Raw genomic sequence first — 17,115 nt, forward strand, 5'->3', positions numbered from 1 at the left:
AACAGGTGGAGTCCCAGGGCCAGGACCTGTGGGATGCCATTTGTGACTGTCTTAGAGCTGGACATGGCACCCGCAACTCTGAACATGTGTGTTTGATCTGTGAGCCACTTGGCCACACATCCTGTGACATAGCTGTTGATGTTCAGGCTGGTAAGTGTGTCCATGATGACAAAGTGGGGAATGGTGTAAAAAAGTCCTTAGTGAAGTCCAGGTGGGCTGTGTGGACTACTTTCACCTCCATCTATGTCCTTGGTAACTGTTTGTAGTAAGTCAGCTATGTTTAGGAGGCAGGGTCTGCCTTTAACAAGGCGGGGTTGTGTAGAGTCCAGTGTCTGGAGGTCTCCAATGTCACTGTTTATGGGTTCCATGAAAATTTTCTCAATAGCTTTGTAGACCAGGCTGAGTAGACGTATAGGGCAATGGTTTCCAGGTTCTGTTGTGGCACCTCCTTTGTGGGGCTGGATGACTGTTGGTGTATGCTATTCTTTGGGTACATACCCTGTGGTATGATTGAGTCTGGCCAGTGAATGTAGGTGAGGGTGTGGTTCCTTTTGGGCCTAGTGTATGACCCAGCCTGGGACACCATCTAGTCCCATTGATGCTGTGTTCTTGGCTTTGGAGAGGCCTGTCCTTACCTGCATGTCCATGATGTTTGGGGCTCTGCATTCTTCTGTGATCAACACAGGCCCTTTTGGGGGTGATGGGGGGGATTTGCACTGAACTTGTCCCCCAAGATGTGGGCAATGAATGTTGGTTCAGTGTATTCCTTGCCATTTGTCAGTAGCTGACAGCATATTTGGAAGTTGACACCTACATGTGTGGTATAGCTACCGCAGGCTTTGTGGTTGTCATTCTTACAGTCCTTGGCAATTTGTCTTTTGAAAGTGTCCTTGAATTATTTTATGAGCGATCATTGCTTCTTCCTTATAATGATCAGTGATGCCTTTCCTTTAGTGAAGTTGGCTCTATCAGGTGTTAGTTTCCTCCTTCTGTTGCCTAGCTTATTTATGGGCAACGACCACCATATTGTTTTCTTATTTTTGGAGAAGTGCATCTTGGTTTGATTTGTGATGTCTCGATCCATGCATCCCTGTAGATGCTCATAGGATTCACTTGTAACTGATTCGGCAGATTGTATACCATTATCCTACAGCAAGAGGTCTTTTGAACTTTCCACTTTTGTCTTGGGACATGTGCAGTTTGCTTTTGAAAATGTCTTCATGGTGGTTTCATTGACTGGGTGAGGGGGCGGGATGTGGATGTCCAGTGTGATTACTTTATGATCTGATATTACCAGCGAGGGCTTTATCTCTGTTGTGGAACACTGGTACCCCATGTTGATGATGATCATGTCCAGTATGGTGTCACCTCTAGTGGGCATGGTGGCCAGCTGTTCCAGGGTGTTAGAGCTTTTAAACTCTAGGAAACATTGGGCAAAGGACGTTGTACACAAGTAATTCTCCCACTCACTGTTTGGGTAGTTGTAATCACCTCATATAATGGTGTTTGATAGGACCTCTATATTTTCCACTGTTGTCAGGAATACTGAATGAGGTTCCTGTGACAAGTTAGGTGATCTGTAGCAGGTTACAATCTGATGAGCAGCTTTGCCCAATGTTAGTTGCACTTGCTGGTCTCCAAGGCCTCATGCTGTGCCACTAACCTGAAGGTATGGGTATCCATACGGTAAATGGGTACACCCCTTCCTTTTGTATTTCACTCATGGTTTTGTGTCTGAAGGTCAGAGGGATTGTGAGTGTTTTACGTGGAGCATGTCCAACAGCTCTGCATTTGACATAGCTTTGTATGTTAGGCAGTTAACACATCTGAATAGGTGATATGCAAGGGAGTACAGATGGAGCATTTTGAGATGGTCTGTGTATGGCATGTATTTCTGGCCACTAATTGTCTTTGTAAGGTATTGCTGCAGGCTTTGCAGTTGTTGTAGTTGTCTTGTGAGGTACATAGCAAAAGTGGCATTGTACTCTATTATAGTTCTAGTGAGTGATGAGTAGTGTGGAACAATGTCCTCTTCTATCCTGCATGAGACACATTCTGTGATGTGGTGTGCCACATAGCAGGGTTTCCTGACTACTGTGGGGATGTGATTATCACACTTGTGTCCAGTGTACACCTGTGACCCAAGGTCCCTTGTCACACTGTCAGTGTTAAGTATACTACCACCTATGTTGTAGTTCTTGGCTACAGAGGTTTTAACAAAGGGGATGACAATGCACCTTTTGCTATTGAGCTAGAGCCCATGGCTTTGACAACAGCTATCTGTCTCAGTGAGGCCCTTTTGTAGGATGTCCACATCTTTAGTGTTTACAATTATGGCTCCTAGTTTGCAGTCCTCTGGTAACTTCTGTAGCCACAGACCTTCCATGTTAAAGTTTACTTCAGGGAAGTAGACACTAAACAGGACAAGACACAGGACTGGACCTTGTGGTACTACACTCATCACTGGTCCAAAGTCATACTTGGAGTCTGCTACTTTCACAATGTGTGTTCTGTCAGTAAGCCTGTTGGCAACCCATCTTGTGACATAGCAATTTATACCTAGTTTAGTGGGTTTATCTATATTTCCAGAGTGTGGGGTGGTGTTGTAAGCTGTGGCAGGATCAAAATAGGCTGTGTGAACCACCTTACCCTTGTCAACGGTTCTGTTGACTACTTCAATGTCATCTATCAGGTATAGGTGACATGATCTGAATTTTACAAACCCAACATGGTTGTGGTCCAGGGTTTGGGGATTACAAATGTAATTGTTTATATGTTGTATGATAATACATTCCATGGCCTTGAAAAGCGGGCTCATCAGGCTAATGGGGCGCTAGTTGCTGGGGTCAGATGCCGGATATGGGAATCATGGTAGCTTCCAGGGCAGCCAGCACACACATTCAGTATTATGCCCTGGGCATCGCACATGACCTGGCAGTTGATGGAGTGGAAGCCCTTTTGGTTGATGTAGGCCCTACCCCGCTCAACGGCTGGTGCTTTGATGTGTATGTGCGTGCAATCGATTGCACCCACTACCTCAGGGTATTCCGCTATTTGCTGGAAGAGATGCATATTGCTGGCCAATACCTCACGGGAATTGGGGAAATATACATGATCACCGACATTTGCTGACATGGCATTCAGGAACTGGTGCAGTACCCTGGATGCTGATGCCTGTGAAATCCCCATCATATCACCAGTTGGTCTCTGGAAGGTACCTGTTGCTAGTATTCTTAGGCCAACACATACCTTGGTTTCCACTGGGATGGGTTCCCCTCTGTTGGTTCTGTGTGTGAGGCGTGACCTGCACAGCTCAACAATTTGCTGCAGGAGCTTCCTGTCCACTCTATAGCGCTCCACAATCTCCAGCTCAAGTAGCCCCTGGTAGGTTACCCTGGGTCTGTACACTCTTCTCCATCTCCTCACTGTGGGTTGCTCAGCAACATCTGCAATGGCACCACCCTCAGCATCTTGCACATGTTGCCTTATAATAGCAATGGCAGCCCCTAACATTTTTTTTCTCAGTTAAGCTTTTTAAGTTTTCACTTCTCTTTGTATACTGCAGTGTTGCAGTGTTGCAGTGTTTCTGAGTAAAATATGGGAGAATGTTGTTTGCAGAGTTTTAAGTGCTGGGCTGGGCTGGGCTAGTGTACTGCCTGTGTAATTGGCTGATTCTGATTGATTTCACCCGGCAGCTCTGCTAGTTCTCCTTGGTTAACTTCCTACTACTACTTTTCCTTCCTTTTCCCTTTCTGTTTCCACAGGGGGTGGCACTGCACAAACAAGCGCAAACAAGTGCACACGAGTGCACACGCGTGCACACAGCCTTACACCGGCTTACACAGGCTTAGGCAGGTGCACATCCATGCACACAGGTTTACACAGCCTTACACAGGCTTACACGGGTGCACACACGCACACACAGGCATAGACGGGTGTACAGGCGCGCACACAGTGTTAGCATCTTTGCAAGAAACTTTGGTTGTAGCCACAGCGTACGCCTTCGGTTTCTTGGTTTCAGTTCAGACACCTGTAGACACGCCTCCTCCAGTCCTGTGTAACTCACAGCAAACACATGCCAATCTGCTCCAATAAGCTTACAGTCTTGGATACGTACCCCCCTCATGATGTCACCTATCTACTACTCTGTTACTCCCCTAATCCTACTCTTATACTCTAGGGACATGGTTCACATGGCAGGGAAAATTGGGATTGACTATCCTTATACTCATTTGCGTAGGATTGCCTACTAATGCTTGGTTACATCTCTCACACACTGAGCTTCCCCCCTCAGCAACCACTACTCAGTAGCCATGTTGTCTTCAGCCTGCCATTCACTTGCATGGCAGATGGAAATCTTTAATAAAATGCCTATTTTTGGCTTTTTTTTTTTTTTTTTTTTTTTTGGTTTTTAGAGCACAGCATATTTGCGCGATGCTGCGCTACGCTTAAACATCAGAGATCGAGGAAAACATTTTTCTTTTATTTTTTTATTATTTTGCAACACATATAAATGCCAGTGACCTTATATTTGGCCATTGGCATGCTTCGTCAACTGGATGCATCCTTTATTTGGAGCTGTCATTGCTCCGTTTTGCTATTTGCAAAACGGTACTCAGTTACCAACCGAGTACATTTCTGCAAATAACACTACTCGTACTCGGACAGGTTAGTGTTTCGGGGATCGCAAATTTACCTCATTTGCATAGCTTTCAGCAGCAAATGAGGTAATTTGCATAACCTAACACTGTCCGTATAAGAGTCGTTTTAGGAGCTCTCATGCACGCCCCTGCCGGCTGTTCCTGGATCGCTCGGCAGACATATTGGCTGTCTGGAGTCTTACACTACTCTTAGATTCCGTGCAAGCCTTTGTGAATCCGGCCCCCAGTTTATTCACACAGTGCAGTTATTTGATATGTTTCTTACACTAATAAGAGGTGATTTCTTTCAAAATGATATTACAAGAGTATTACAGTGCCCGATAGTTTTATTTCATTTGCATCTTAAAGTTGAGATGTTTCTTAACATAACGGTAAATGACTTTAGCATTGTAAAAACAATATTAGAAGAGTATTAAAGTGCCCAAAAAGTTAATTTCACAAAGTCCAATTATTAAAAGGTACTATGAGTTTGTCCATTAGCACAATTCTGAAAAGCTCAAAAAGGTATAAATACAGAAGCACAAAGGCAACTACTGGTATTATTTTCTGGCATATGTGCATGTGTGTATGTTTGCTAAATTCTTTATGTCTTTATAAGGGCAACAGATTTTGAAATCCCCTACCACTTGTATTTGATTAGAATATTGCAGAGAATTGGAGAATATTTGAGCAAGAGTATGATATTTTTATACAAGCTGTTTATGCAGACAGAGATGCATGCACCAGGGCATTCATTTTGCTAAACCTAGCTGGGTCAGAGGCCATAAAAAGAGAGCGTTTATTTGAATATGCACCGGCAGTATATGAAGAAGAAGGTGAAAACTGTCATATTGTTGTACAGACAAAATCAATGGAAGACCCCTAGTGTTTGAAACACAAGTTCAGAGAAATGTGTAACCCTCAGACAAATATTACATTAGAGAGGCATTTGTTTTACATGAGAGATCAGAAACCAGGGGAAGCTTTTGCAGCTTATATAACTGACCTGAGAAACAAAGCTAAAACATATCAGTTTGGTGACTTAAAAGATGAGTTGATAAAGGACAGGCTCCTGTGTGATATTAATAGTGCTGCTGTGAGAAAGATTTTACTTTGTGACAGTGATTTAATGTTGAGCAAGGCCATAGAGATTTGCAAATCCATGAGGTGACAGAAAAATACACAAATATGCTTGCGAGTGACAATAGCATGGTTTCAGTTGGCTCCAGAGCAAATGTAAATAATAAGCAACACGTGGCAAACATAAGTAAGCACATGGCAGCCACAACCCCTGCTGGTTCACTAGGGAAATCAAGTAGCTTTCCAGCAAGTTCCAAGAAAGGAGCATGTTCAAGTTCAGTGCAGTACAAGCATGAATCAGCAAAACTCAAGTCTAGCTTTCTTGTTAATTGTCGCAATTATGATGCAAATCATGAGTCTAAAAGGAAGAAATGCTTAGCATTTGGTCAGCAATCTCACAAGTGTAAAAAAATGGAACAACTTCCAAAAGTTTTGCAAATCACGTAAGCCGCATACAATTGTAAAGAAAGGTCACACAAAGAAGCAAGTTGATCAAGTAGATCCGAAGCAGTCAGCTTTCTATGTAGATGGTGTATCAGTGCTTGATGAAAGAGCTGATGCAGTGAATTTATTAGTAAGAAGCTAAGTGTTTTGTACTGTCCAGATTAATCGAAAATCCACAGAGCTTAAAATAGACACTGTTTCCAAGTGTAATGTTATATCAGCAGAAACATTTGCTAAAGTGAGAACTAACAAACGATTCAATGTGTCCAGTAGTGCAAGACTTGTTGCTTATGGAGATGAAGAAATTCAAACCAAAGGTTCAGTTGATGCTTTCATGTTATTTGGCCGAGATCTCTTGCAACTTGTTATTCTATGTAGTCCGAAGACCAGTGCAGTCTTTATTGGGTCTCAAAGATAGTTTACGAATGAATCTGCTTTCTTTTGCTAAAGAAGTCCATCATGTAAGTGCATTTCCGAGTTCTAATTTTTCTGAAGCCATTTTCTCAGAGTATGCTGATGTTTTTGATGAAAAGTTAGGCAAACTTCCAGTTGTGTATTCCATGAAGTTAGACCCAGAGGTCTCTCCAGTAGTTAGACCAGTGAGAAGAGTTCCGATAGCTATGCAGGATAAAGTTAAGGCTCAGCTGGATAAAATGATGCAGCAAAGTGAGATTTGTTCAGTCACAAAATCAACTGAATGGGTATCGTCCATGGTAGCAGCTCACAAAAAAAGGCTCAGACGAAATCAGAATATGTATTGATCCAAGAGATTTGAACAAAGCATTAAAGAGACCTCATCATCCAATACACACAGTTGAAGAGACCGTGGCCTTAATACTGAATGCCATTGTTTTCTCTGTCTTGTATGCAAAGAGTTCATTTTGGCAAGTGATGCTTGATTGCAAATTCTCATTTCTAACTACTTTTGGTACTCCGTTTGGCAGATACAGATTTCTAAGTATGCCATTTGGAATAAATTCTGCAAGTGAAGTCTTTCTGCATGCATTGGAGCAAATTTTTTTGGGTTATCCTTGTGCCATAATAGTTGATGATCTATTGGTTGGAGGCAATGGTGAAGCAGAGCATGATAAAAACCTCAAGAAAGTTCTGGACAGAGCATGTGAAGTAAACTTGAAGCTCAATCTTTTGAACTGCAAATTTAGACTTCCAGAAGTTAAATATGTAGGTCATTTGTTCACAGGTACAGGCTTGAGACCAGGCATGACCAAGCAAAGAGCTATTCTTGAGATGGCAGCATCAGAAAATGTACAAGCTCTACAGCATTTTCTAGGCATGGTCAACTATTTAGGCAAGTTTATACCAGACTTCAGTGAATTGACAACACTTTTAAGAAAACTAACATGCAAAAATGTTGCATGGTCATGGTTGTAACAGCACCAGAAGGCATTTGAAAACCTCAAGCAGAAAATTGCCTCCCCACCTACATTAAGATACTATGCTGTCAACAAACCAGTTACTCTTTCCTGTGATGCTTCAAAATTTGGTCTTGGTGCAGTTATACTTCAAGAGGGCAGACCGGTAGCCTATGCATCTAGAACACTTACCAAACAGAGATGCAGTATGCTCAAATTGAGAGCGAGCTTTTGGCAATAGTATTTTCATGTTCCAGGTTTCATGATTATATTTATGGTCAAGCTATTCAGATTGAAACTGACCACCAACCTCTAGTTACTATTCTAAAGAATCCTGTGCATTCTGCTCCAGTGAGATTACAAAGAATGATGCTCAAATTGCAAAAGTACAATTTCAAAATGGTCTACAAGAAAGGCAAGTTACTTTATATGGCTGATTCCTTATCCAGATTGCCCAGAAATACAACAGAACAGCTTGATGCAGAGACTTTACCTTTGATGTGATGTCCATGCATAATTTTTCCACCACTAGATTTGATGAGTTAAGAGATCACATTCAGACTGATCCAATTTTACAGAGGCTCACTCACTCACTACACTAATGTTGGATGGCCATCAAAGCAATCTAGTGTACCACCTGAAGTGCAAACCTATTTTCCTTACAGAGATGAATTGTTGATGGAAGATGGCATTATTTTTCAAAGGTCCTAAAATTGTTGTTCCTGCTTCCTTACAACAAGAATATATCCTGATTTTGCATCTTGGTCACCCAGGATCCACATCCACTAAGAGAAGAGCAAGAGAATTAGTATTTTGGCCTTCATTACCAAAAGGCATTGATAAAGTACTTTCTTTTTGTTCAGTATGCAATAGTACTAGACCTAATTTGCAAAGAGAACCACTTCATCTAAGCCCAGTTCCTGAACTACCTTGGTCAACAGCTGCAACTGATATCTTTGAGTGGAGCAATCAACACTACTTGGTTTTGGTAGACTCTTATTCAAATTGGTTTGAGATTGATCTACTACCTAACCTAATATCCACTGCTATCACTAACTTGAAACATCATTTCTCAGTTCATGGTAGTCCACGCAAACCTCTTTCTGACAATGGTACTCAATTTACTAGCCAGTCATACCTCTCAACCTTGAAACATCAAAGATCTGGACAAGGCCCATGAAAAATAGGTACAAATCTGTACGCTGTTTAACATAAAAGTTGCATACATAATTATGTAACCCCACCCACTCCGGTGGAATTATGGGATACCAACTTTTGTGCAAACTGAAGAACAGACGACCAAAATATGGCACCAGAATCCCCCTGCAGCCATTCCAATGCCCCATTATTGGCTATTTTGCTCCATTTACCATAAACACTAGTGTGCATACTGCTTTACTTGTACAATTATTATTTGGATTTTATTTTTACACTTTACAGCACAATGCACAAACACCAATAGACATCTGTTTAACAAAGCAATACTGTCTCACAATGAAAATAGACTTGGCATTAAAACATCTCTGCCCTTGAAACTCACATTCATTAAAATAGTATTGAAACCTACACTACATCCAAAGAAAATGCATCTGGCCAGTGGTGGATAAAGATTACCTTTGGGTTGTTTTCAAATCACCTACACCACATCCAAAGAAAATGCATCTGGCCAGTGGTGGATAAAGATTACCTTTGGGTTGTTTTCAAATCACTGGCCCCTTGCACACAAAACAAGAAACATACATGTGTTCTTTGATACAGCTTCCTGACTTTAGTAAATTATATTCCTTGTATAATACAGCACACTTGTTAGACAGAGTACATTTTAAATTTATTGTTTGAACATTTTTTTCAGTAGGCAATGAAACAAAATGCATGGAACAGTAATGACAAAACTGTCCAATTCAGAACATTTCAAAAACACACACACACACACACACACACACACACACACACACACACACACACACACACACACACACACACACACACACTTAAAATAAAACTCCTTTGCAAGCAGCAGCATTTGAAGTTAAGTTTCTGCTCTATTACCTTAAAACTGACAAGCTCTGTTCGAACGCACTTGAATAGCAACAGCATTTAGCCCTTCCAACCTTTACCTTAAATCCAAACTGACAGTCTCATTCCACATAACGTCCGGATAACATTTGAAAAGGAGACTTGAATGAAAGCAGGCAGCTGGCATTTAAACAGAAGCCCTCTTGCAGCATTTGAACAGCCCAGCAACCGGAAATGTGTGCAGAGCTTAATTCCGATAGGCTGGTAGTACCAATGGTGCTGACGTCATTGCGCAAGTGATGATGTCAGCCAAAATAGCGCAAAATGTAAAAATAAAGTGGGGAAAAAAAAATCAGAAATGATGGGGTGTCACTCTGGAATTGTGGCACCCCATCATTTGGAATCCAAAACTCGGTAAAAAACAAGTAATTTGGGACGGTTGGGAGGTATGTAGCCAGTTGTTTCAGAAACTTGCAAAAGAATGGGACTTTGTGCATGTCACTAGTAGTCCTGAAAATCCTCAGTTAAATGATCGAGCTGAACGTGTAGTGCAGAATGCAAAGCAATAACCTGAAAGGTCAAAATGTGTTAATACCGATGTCTTCTTGAACTTGCTTAATCTCAGAAATATACCATGTGACGATATTCTGGGCTCGCCTGCTTAGACTACTTTCCAGGCAAACTAGAACTATGCCACCTATTACTTCCAGTTTATTGAAGCCTAAACCTAAGAACAACAAAACCATCAAGGCTCAATTGTCTAAGAAGCCTAATATCCAGAAATCTAGTTACAACATATAGAGCAGATTACTTCATCCATTGAGAGAAGGAGAGAGGGTACGAATCCAGACAATGAAAGGTTTTGAATGAATTGGACAGATTACAGGAATCTGTGCTGAGCCAAGATCCTACCTGGTAGACTCCAAGGGTGTGGAGTACAGGAGGAACCATAGACATCATCTTCCTGTACCAGAATCATCATCACCATGACATTGTTTCTGTGATGTAGACTTCAAACCTAAGAGTGAACCAGGTACTGTTTCCATACCAGAATGTGTTCAAAATTCTGATTCCATTCCAGAAAATGTTCCAAACATTCCACAGGTCAAGCATTTTGCAGAGACAGTTCCAGTTGCTATTAAGCCCAATGTGAAATATGCAGCAACATGGACTTGATTGTATATATATAAATATATATATATATATATATATATATATATATATATATATATATATATATATATTGGCTTGTCTACTGTGCCCAGGGTTTTCACAAAGTGCCTTGCTCCAGTAATTGCATTTTGCAGGCAAAGAAATATTCATATATATCCATACCTGGACAATTGTCTAATTCAAGCAGAAAACCAGGCCATTCTTCTAAAACATCTGGTGTTTGTAAAAAGAGTTCTAACCTGTCTAGGATGCACCATAAATGTGCTATCCCAAATAAAACCAAGACTCCTTCCTTAAGCAAGAAGAAACCAGTCTGGTGGACCCTGGAGGAGACTTATACAAAAAAAGTCCAAATCTCAATAGATAAATCATCCATGACCAGCATTAGTAAGAAATTGAGGGCCCTCATCAAGTCAACTAAAGCTAATTTTGAAAAGAAAGTTGCCAAGGATGCCAAGGATAATCATAAGGCCTTCTATGGCTACATCAAAAACCTAAATGGCAATGCTCAGGTCTGTTCTGAGCTAGTACAAAATGGAACAAAATACACTGACCCTTCTGACATTGCCAACATCTTGGCTGACAGGTTCAGTGCAAATTTCTCCCCCCTCTCACCACCTACAGGGCCTATTACCATTCCAGGGGATTGTGTAAGTCCAGTTATTACTGATACATTGGTTAACAAGGCTCTATCTAAAGCTAAAAATACTGCCTCCATGAGACCAGATGGTGCCCCAGGCTGTGTCATACGCGAGCTGCAAAAGGAATTAACCCCGCATCTTAATACCCTGCTCAGTCTCAGCCTCTCCACAGGATATGTGCCCATAGAATGGCACACGGCAATGGTGGTCCCACTACACAAGGAAGGGGGCACAACTGACCCTGGGAACTACTGACCAATAAGCCTGACCAGTCTGATCTGTAAGGCTATGGAGTGAATCATTATGGAACTCATAAATGGAGAGATTGGGAACCTCCAGTCACTGGACCCCACATAGTTCAGCTTCGTCAAGGGCAGATCATGCCTCCTGAACCTGGTGGATTTCTTTGAGACAGTTACTCAGGCTATAGATAAGGGAAAGGAGGTACACACAGCTTACCTTGACCTTGCTAAAGCATTTGACACCATTCCCCTTTCAGGTATTATTGATAAGCTCACCAGCCTGGGCATAAACCCCTACGTCACAAGATGGATCATAAACTGGCTCTCAGACAGATCCCATAAAGTAAGAGTAGTGGGATCTATGTCCAAATCCAGTCCAGTAATGAGCGGTGTGCCTCAGGGCTCTGTCCTGGGGCCCCTCCTGTTTGGCATATACTTCTCAGTAGTACAGGCAAGCACGGAAGGGGTGTGGGTGACTAAGTTTGCGGACGACTGCAAACTGGGTGCTATAATAGAATCTCCGGCTGACATGGAGATCCTGCAGATGGGCCTAAATGAGACTGATGCATGGTGTCAAAGCCATGGTCTCAAGCTAAATGCAAAAAAATGCGTAGTAATCCCCTTTGGAAAAAACAGAGTACCTGCAAACTACAACATAGGAGGTAATCCCCTGAAATCTGAAGAAGAAATAAGGGATCTAGGAACCCAAGTAGGTAGTCAGCTTTCCTTTGATAACCATGTTGCCAAAGTGGTTAGAAAATCCTTCTATGTGACCCATCTGATCACGAAAGTGTTCGCATCAAGATCTAAGGATGTAATGGTGCCCCTCTACTCTTCCCTCATCAGACCCATTATTGAGTACGATGCACCAATTGGAATGTACCTGGCTAGACATCTCCAGCAGCTGGAGAGACCACAGAGGTACCTAACCAAGAGGATTACTGGCCTCAAACAGTTGCTCTATGCAGCACGACTGAAAAAGCTAAAACTGTTTTCTGTTGCATACCGCCTTCTCAGAGGCGATCTCTGTCTAGCATACAGAGCCATGTCCAACCCAGAATTGTTGAACATGCTCCAACTTAGCAAAACCAAATCTACTCGAGCTACACGCTCTAGGGATATAAACCTCAACACAACAATGAATAGAACATGCTGGAGGGATAGATTCCCTTCGCAGAGACTTCCCTTACTATGGAAAAGGGTCCCAGTCTACATAAGACAGAGCCCCTCACTACCAATCTTCAAGAGGAACCTTGATGAGTGGATGGGTAACAGAAAGTTCACACCGGGGATCACACCAACAGCACTACTAGATAGGGGCCAAGGGTATTAGCTGCTAGTACAAGGGTCTAGGGAACTACTAAAGGGAGGTGAATACCGCAAAACTTGGCTGGGCTAATATATGCCTTCGGGCAGATAGCCCAGTACCAACCTATGAACCTATGAACATATACATATATATATATATATATATATATATATATATATATATATATATATATATATATAAATATAAATATATATATATATATATATATATATATATATGTGTGTGTGTGTGTGTGTGTGTGTGTGTGTGTGTGTGTGGGTGTGTGTGTACTTAGTATTGTATAATGCATGACAAAAAATTACCTATGATTTCTGCATGCCAAATAGACTCATAGTGTTGCATGATCTATTTCTCAAAGAGGGAGAATGTAAATCAGAGTGAAAGTGATATGTGCTGTATATTTAAGAAGCATGTCAAGGCTGTATGTGCACATATAAATTCCAGACACGTGCAGTCCCCTAGTGCCATTCTGTAGTAGCAGCCAGAATATGAGCATGCATGATCCCAGTTTAGTTTGTATATGTTACTGAAGTTAAAGTCAGTAAACTTCTATAGTGATGTGTTTGTATAAAATAAAGCTGCTTGAACAGAACTCACAAACACTCTTCTATTATGTCCATAGTAGGAGCGTGACACAGTCCATCATGTGAAACATCATTAACAGAAACGGAGTAGTTCCTTCAGTCGCTTCATGGAGGATATGAATCCTCAAAATGCCATCAGGGTGTTCTGGACATTGGAGCAAAAATAGACTGGCTTTCAAGGATCTCCCTTGAAGATGCCTCAGATGTGTATGTTTTTATTTATTAGGGAACTACATACTGGATAGCAGATTATGTATACTATAAATTCTGTAAACAGGAATTTCAGATATTCTGACAACAAGACCACTTGTGCAATGTGAAGTCAACTAGTATTACATAATATCACTACACTCATTAGTTATCTTTTATTCACTAAGATTAAAGTAATGGTGACAGGTCTTACTTATTGTAGGTATTTTTTTTTGAGTTATTCACAGGTGACATTTGACCCAGCTCCTCCACTGTGTATATATCTCTCTATAATGTCAGAGATGATGCTAATAATGATGGCAGTCAGTATTTGGCTTGGCCAGGGATCATGGTATCAGTGTTGGATACATGCAATGTGCAGTACAGATCCCCACATCTTCGGTGGACACAGCCTTTGGAAAATGCTAACGTACGGGAGTCACAGACAGGTCTATGCAAAAAAGTGATGCCTTCCATTCAGTGCATTGTCCCCTTGGTTGCTGTCTGTTCCTCTGAACACAGAGAAGACAGGGATGAGCTCTACGTGGGTAGCCATAGACGTCAAGGGTACTGGCCACTCTCAGAGTTAGCTGTCTCTATGTCTGTAATTCAGTGTATATGCAGAGCCATTATAGAAAGACAGGAGAAGAACACATGTTCCTTTCTAAGATGGAACATGTTCTATGGGGTGTGCATGATGACCTGAGTGACTGCATGTCTCATATGAGTGACATGATGGACATATTCCACTGGCAGGTTGCGAGACATGAGTCTCCCCTTGCAGGCCGGCAGCATGCCAGATATACTTCCCATGGCCATTGCACCTCTGTCTGAAATGCTGAGGGTCACCATGGAAGGTCATTATACCTCTGTCTCCAATGTTAAGGGTCATGGTGGAAAGAGAAAGCTGGCGTCAGGCACACACAGTACCACCACTTCCACCCCAGCATCTACTGATGTGAGGAGGAGCTCATGCCACAGAGATGCACAGTATGGACCTTTGATCACATTCACACAGCTCTCATTCCTCAAGGCAAGGGCTAGCTGGTCCCTTTGACTATCACAGGAGAGGTTCCTGCTATGGACAGAGGGATGCACAAAGAGCACACTCACCTGCTGTGCATGCCCTGGACCTATAGGAGCTCAATACATTTTTGCAACATCTGCTAAGACTGTATCCCTGCACACACACACACACACACACACACACACACACACACACACACACACACACACACACATACACACACATACACACACACACACACACACACACACACACACACACACACGCACGCACACACACACACACACACACACGCACACACACACACACACACACTCACACACACAAACACACACACACACACACACACACACACACACACACACACACACACACACACACACACACACACACGCCTACAATGTCCAGATCCATATATATGTACAGTAATAGTAACAGCTCCCCCTCCCTTAGTGTCATATGGAATGGAACTGTCAGATGATCAGTAAATTCTGGGCTTTAATCATTGAAGCAGTTTTATGGGTGATCAGGAAAAAATTAACAGGCCTCAAATACCTGGAATTTCATTATTTGGTCTGGAAATCTAATCCTTTACATTTAAAGCAAAAGAGAAATAATGAATTAGAATTGGTAGACTGATTATACTTGCCATTATTTTTACAGATGGGAAATCTGACCCCACAAACTTTATTAATCTTTTTGGTACTTATGAGTACAGAGTTTGGTCTCACTTACAAAATTGTAAATACTAGACTAGTTTTAAGGATTTTTTGGTGCATTTTTTTCTTGTCTGTGTATATTATCAAGAGTAATCACCAATGTGAATTGCAAATACAAAGTAATGTATATGCATATTACTGTTCTCTTTAATTATTTATTCCTTTTTTCTTATTCTTATTATTATTACTATTGGTTTGTGTGTATCTGATTATATCATTTGTCTGTAGTCTTAAGAAAGAAGTTGTTGCAAAAAAAAAAGTGCCCCCTGCCTAAAGCACTCCAGCACCCCCACCACAAACACAGCATGAAGTTAATTTCATTCATATTTCCATGCACACATTTTTCTGTGGATAACACTTCACACTGTGCCCTTCCCATCTGTACAAATGATGATAGCTGTGCCCAGGGTCTACACTTCATTGCTTGGGTAACCTATGCCTGATGCACAGTGTGGCTAGCCTTTACATGCAATAGCACAGTCTGGTTATAGGTTTGCATGCATCATTTTAGTTTTATTTATAATGCTTTAATCTGGTTTATAGTTATTGAAACTCATATTGCCTGTTAGTCAGGTTCCTTTTCTACTGTCTGGGATAGTAGAACTTCATGAATGCATAGCCCCAGCTGCAACTGTTTTCTCCAAATTATGTTATGTAATATAGCACACACAGAAGATATCCTACTACATGTGCATGGGTCATACTTCACCACCAGATACTTTCAGACAATGAGAGTAGACTTTCAACAGGCCAAGCACATTCTCAACAATGATCTGGGTTTGTGACAAGATCCAATTGCTACCATTGTCTGCCATGATCCAAGGATTTCTGATAGGTGTCATTAACTATGACTCCATGACATATCTGGCATTGTCAGTAATATTCACCTGGGAAGAATCACCTTGCACAAATCATTGATTTCTTGGTCACATGAGTGCTATATGTGGGAGCTGTGGGTGCTACGTGGATGGTCTGCAGATGCAGTGTATATTATTCCTTGTGCATTACAGACCACTGACAGCTGATGAAGTGACAGCAAGTTTCTGGTCTGATTTTAATATTGCGTTGTGCATGTAAGTATTTATTTAAAAGCTCAAAAAGCATAGTAAGTTGAAAAACTTAAAAATAAGAAAGTCATTATAACAGTGTGTTATGAACATTGTACTGCTTCTTAAACCAACAGATTTAAAAGGGAATGTGTGTCCTGCCCTATCCTGTTTGATTATTTAAAAGGCTACAAAAGTTTAAAAAAATGCCTTGTAAGAGATACCATTTCAAAACTGGTTTATCAGAAAGAAAAATATATTTTAAAGTAAAAGCATTTGTCACAGTACAGTATACTAAATGAAAGTACAGTTTGTTGATTGCATACTACAATTGTCATAAATATAATCTACAGCTGTTATATTACAGAACTAAATCTGCAGTGCAAGAAATAATACATCCCATATTTTAAACATATAACATGAAATGTCAGGGTTTCTTTGTAAATTTGCACAAGCACTATTCACAGACATATTTTTTCACTATTCTCTGTTAAACCCAATAAAATCAATGCAGTAAACAATACAATCCACATGAGTACGAATTTAAAGTTCTATAAAAGAGGCCAGAACAGGTTTTAATGCAGTCTTTTTTTTTGCTTTAGGGAAAGCGA

Source organism: Protopterus annectens, chromosome 5.part0 (genome assembly GCF_019279795.1).
Source record: "Protopterus annectens isolate FY-2018-M chromosome 5.part0, PAN1.0, whole genome shotgun sequence".
In the NCBI taxonomy this organism is placed as follows: domain Eukaryota; kingdom Metazoa; phylum Chordata; order Ceratodontiformes; family Protopteridae; genus Protopterus; species Protopterus annectens.